We start from the raw sequence: 6,000 nt of genomic DNA, 5'->3' as shown, positions 1-6,000 counted from the left end.
ACACTGTGTGCATGTGAATCTGCAGTCTGACACATCTGGCATGCACTTCTGTTGGCTGCAGACCATAAGTAGCTGTCTTCCTTGCTCCGGCTAATCAGAGCACTGCCGCAGATTACCACACACACACACACACACACACAGGCAGCAACACACACAGGTACCCACACACACACAGAGGAAGACAGCCACACACAGGCAGACAGTCAAACACACACACACACACACACACAGGTTCTCACACACCACACAGAGGCAGACAGCCACACACACACACACACACACACACACACAGGCAGACAGTCACACACACACAGGCAGACATCCATACACACAGGCAGACAGTCACACAGGCACACACACACAAACAGGCAGACAGCCACACAGGCAGACAGCCACACACACAGGCAGACAGCCACACACACAGGCAGACAGCCACACACACACACAAACACACACACATGCACACAGCCACACACACAGGCAGACAGCCACACACACAGGTACTCACACATACACAGGCAGACAGTCACACACACACAGGCAGACAGTCACACACAAAGGCAGAAAGTCGCACACATACAGGCAGACAGCCACACACACACACACACAGGCAGACAGCCATACACACAAGCAGACAGTCACACATGCACGCACACACACACACAGACAGCCACACACATACAGGTACTCACACATACACAGGCAGACAGTCACACACACACACAGGCAGACAGTCACACACACACACACACATACAGGCAGACAGCCACACACACACACAGGCAGACAGGCAGACACACACACACACACACACACAAAGTCCCACACAGGCAGACATCCATACACACAGGCAGACAGTCACACAGGCACACACACAGACACAGGCAGAGAGCCACACACATACAGGCAGACAGCCACACACATACAGACAGGCAGTCACACACATACAGGCAGGCAGTCACACACACAGGTACTCACACACACAGAGGCAGACAGTTGCACATACTCACACATACTCACAAACAGACAGTCATACATGGTTACCTCTGTCCTTTATGGTCTGGTAGGAGTTGAGGCAGTGCAACTCTTGGGGTCTGGTTGTTGGGGAAGCAGGAACTCCTTCCTGCTTCCCATGCAGCCGGCACTATTAGCTCCGCCTCCGCCCTCATTTTAGCCCCGCCTGCCATAATTTTAGCCCTGCCCCTGCCGCAAGGTAAACCACGCTCCTATTGCAATGCCGGGAGATTATTTTCTAATCCCAGTTGGAGAATAATGTAAACCTCCACCCGGGTAGCCGGCCATGTGTGAGCTGTGTCGGCCGCAGGGCGACCCCTGCTCCACGGCGCCCTGTGCAGCCGCACAGCTCGCACACCCCTAAGGCCGGCCCTGCATGCAGTATGAAACTAGGGAAAGCAAAATTCCTTATCACAATAAAGTGTTACACAGAGAATGAAGATCTGCACTTCAACTCCCACTAATACTGGGCAACAGTAAAAACAGAAATAACCATAGTATTCAACAGCCAAAGTACCTGGAACAGTTGTTCAATAGGTAATTAGCTGGAGTCTCTTTCTATAATCTATAAATTAGGATACACTGATCATTTATTTTCCTTTTAAACAACGCAGCAATAATAATTCTCAAAATTCTCCATTATAACTATTCTCCTTGCCAATTAAGCTGCACACTATTATACATGCGTACAATGGGTATCCCAGCAACACATTAACACATAGTCACTGAATCCATACAGAATACATTTTTACCAACTATAGTATTTATTACATATTTTTGTAAGGTATACCATGTTATTTTCTATTTCATTTTCTACTTGTATTCTCTTAGTCATCTTATTGCATATTACATATTTTGGTATTTTAGAAAGAAAGGAGTCTTCACTGAACACACATACGTATATTAGACTCTATTCGGTAATATACAGTTTGCAAATAACATACAAAAATATTTATAGACAGTGTAAAAATCAGAAAGAAATATTACAATAATATAGGAGCAACTTCTCCACTTATTCAGAGACAAAGAGCAAAAACCTTCTCAATCTCTCTTCTATCTAACAAAAAAGAAAAAAAATTAAGCCGGAAGGAGCACAAGAAGGCAGATAAAATGTGTCACGGAGGACATCATAGAAAGGCGGACCTACGAATCTCACGAGCTCGGGAATCAGCGAAACCCGGAAGTGACTTAGTGCCGGTGGTGTTTTATGTTTTATATACTTGCCTAGTTGTTGGTAGTTTGCTGTCATACCCACCACTGCCAATGTAAGTGTTTTTAATCTTTTATATGAATAAAGATATTATTCAGTTAGGCCTTTCTATTTTTCTATTTTTCTATTTTTCTCCTACATACGTAGAGGGTTGATCTGATTCCATTTGGATATCTTATTGTTGGAGTTACCCCTCTCCCTTGAAATACTATAAACCCAGAGCCGGGGGTAATAAGGCTCTGGTACATGTGAGTTCTCTCCCAGACACCCCCTATATTTTATGTTGTTTGATTATATAGTCTGCACTATGTATATTTATGTTGTTATGTTCTAGAATATCATTTGAAGAATCCACTTCAGTTTAAGCGCGCTATATTTTTCTGGTATATTTTTTTGCATTAATTTGTATCACTTTTGTGCCACTTTGGGGAAGTGCAGCTATAACTGTAGACACTTATGACTTTAATTTGGTTCTTAAGCTTTTGTACACTTTTTTGTTTTTTTTAACCCCTCCCCGACCTCGGACATATCAGGTACCTCTGTCAAAAAATGGTCCTTAAGGACCGCGGATCTAGCTGATAGCTGCTCTGATGGTATTGCACCGATGCCTCGAGTGATCGCTGTCCCCAGAGGGGTCGAGGCACTCAGTGAAGATGTTAATTAAAAATATATATATATATATATTTTTTAATTAAATAAATGTTACAAAATTAACCCCTACCCTCCCTCCCTCCCTATCCCTCCCCCATGTACTTACCAATCGCCGGCGATCGGTCTTCTTCTGAGGGAAGACTATCTGGGCTGAGCCACAATAGGTGTCCAGAATGTTGCCAGCTGCCTGCTGGTGAAAAAAGTAAAAAAAAAGATTCAAATAAATAAAATAAAGTTAATAAATAAATGTAAAATAAATAAATAAATCCCCCAGGCTGCTAAAAGTAATTTTTTTTTTTAATAAAATAAATATATTAAACATATATTATATATGTATAATATTGTAAAATAATGAAAGCATTTTATAATATATAATACATAGATAATGCATATATATGATTTCATTATATGTGTACTTTGTGATATTTACACATAGTGAAATCATATATATGCATTTTATATGTATAATATATTATAAAATGCTTTAATTATAATATATTATACATATATAGGAAATAAAAGTGTGTGTGTATATATTGTTTGTATGTATATATATATATATATATATATATATATATATATATATATATATGTATATATATATATATATATATATACACACACTTATACACAGTATATATATATATATATATATATAATATAAATTGAAAAGCATTTTTTTTAGAAAGAACAAATAAAAACGCTTACTTTGGTCAGTGTTTGTGACTAAGTGGCTACTACAAAATACCGGAAATACCCCATTTTGAAAATGGTATGCCATGATGGGGTTATTTCACATTCTTGGTCTATCATATGGTCTCAAAAGGCAACACAGACCCAGCAAACCAATCTGGCAAACTGAATAAGCCAAGCCCTATATTGACCCTGTAACTTTCCAAAACACCATAAAACCTGTACATGGAGGGTATTGTTATACTCGGGAGACTTCGCTGAACACAAATATGAGTGTTTAAAATAGTAAAACCTATCACGACAAATAAATCACCAGTAAAAGTGCAGTTTATGTGTAAAAAAAATGCAAAAAACAAATATGAATGTTACCTTTGGCAAGCATTTGTGGCTAAGTGGCTACTACAAAAAAACTGGACATACACCATTTTCAATACCCTGGGTTGTCTACTTTTACAAATGTTATGCCATGATGGGGTTAATTTTCATTCCTGGGCTGCTATACGGTCTCAAAGGCAACATAGGCCCAGCAAACCAATCTGACAAATTTCAATGTGCAAACATGGTAAAGGAAAAACCCTACATTTGACCCCTGTAAGTTTGCAAAAACCCTTAAACCTGAATATTGAGGACACTGTTGTACTCGGGAGATGTTGCTGAACACATATTGGGGTGTTCTTTGTCAGTAACAAATAACAGGAACTGAGAATCCATGCCTAAAGTACAATGTGAGAGAAAAATAACACAAAAAAATGACTATCCAATCGTTTGATAAAGACTGGTGGTAAACTTAGTGCATGGAAAGTGTTAAAATACCACCGTTTAAAATATCCTAGGGTGTCTATGTTTCAAAATATATGGTTTGATGGGGGTAAATTACATTGGCCATCTTTAAAAATGTCCCGAAAAGGACATGGGTTCATGATGGACAGCTGTGAAAATTCCAAGTTAAAAAACTGGAATGCGCCCCCACCAAATAAGCTCTTTTAGCCCCCAGAGAACCCGACACACCTATACATGGGTGGTATCACTGTTCTCAAGAGATGTTGCTGAACATATATTGTGGTGTTTTTTTGGCAGTAACCCTTTAAGTTCTCAGTATATGTATTCTTGAATTGCTATGTGTGTTAAAAAAAATCACCAATTATTTTATTTATTTTAAATTTGGCATAGATTGCTGGTAAAATGGTTGCATGAAAAAAGTCAAAATACCCCAGGTTTAATACCTTAGGTTGTCTTCTTTTAAAAAATATATACATGTGAAGGGTTATTCAGGGAGTCCTGCCAGATATCAGTGTCACAATGTAACTTGCGTTAATTTTGAAAAGAAAATGGTTTGAAAATAGCAAAGTGCTACTTGTACTTTTTGCCCTATAATTTTCCAAAAAAAGCTAAGAACATGTTAACATTGGGTATTTCTAAACTCAGGACAAAATGTAGAAACTATTTAGCATGGGTGTTTTTTGGTGGTTGTAGATGCGTAACAGATTTTGGGGGTCAAAGTTCGAACAAGTGTGTTTTTTACATTAATTCATCACATTTTATAATGTTTTTATAGTAAGTGATATGGTATGATAAAAATAATGGTATCTTTAGAAGATCATTTAATGACGAGACAAATGGTATATAATATGTGTGGGTACAGTAAATGAGTAAGTGGAAAATGACAGGTTAACACAAACACTGCAGAAATGTAAAAACAGCCCGGGTCCTTAACGGTAAGAAAATTTAAAAACATTCTCATCACTAAGGGGTTAAGGAATGATCATGGTACTTGTTACCCTAAAAGAGATAGAAAAACTCTCCAGTACTTGGTAGATTATGCCACAGATTTTTAAAAGTAACAACTAATTGATTATTGTTACAGGATTTTTTTTTCATATTTAGATTTTTTTATTTAATTTTCTTTCAAACTACACAGAAAATTTACAGCAAGAAAATATATAAAAAAATAATATACAAAAAAGAAAAAAGAGAAAAAAAATACCATACAAAATGCAAAAGCAATATATTACCACCTTTTACATTATACATCCTGCAGTCTATTCTACTTATTTTCCTCTTCAGTAGCACCTTCATAACCTTCTTATATCTTCAGATTAACAATACATCCTTGTTTTCAGGAAACATTTCTTGCTTAACCTATCTAATACAATTTATACTTATCCTGAATCCTGTTTTTTTTTAATTTAATTTTTTTTAAACATTTTTATTGTTTTAATCCCTCCTGTCCTACCAATAAATTGATCTACTATAGATTTTCTATTTTTTTCTTTCCCTTTCCTTTCTCTCCTTCTCTCCCCTTTATCCCCAGTCCTAGTCCAAAAAATTCTAGTGACTTGTAAAATGAATTTACATTGCATGGTATAAAAAAAAAAAAAAAAAAAAAAACATAATTGTAGCAATCATTTCCTTTATGTATCTACAGTTCCAAT

This window comes from Pelobates fuscus, chromosome 2 (assembly GCF_036172605.1).
Source record: "Pelobates fuscus isolate aPelFus1 chromosome 2, aPelFus1.pri, whole genome shotgun sequence".
NCBI classification, from domain to species: Eukaryota; Metazoa; Chordata; class Amphibia; order Anura; family Pelobatidae; genus Pelobates; species Pelobates fuscus.
Note: the sequence above shows the minus strand (reverse complement) of the source record.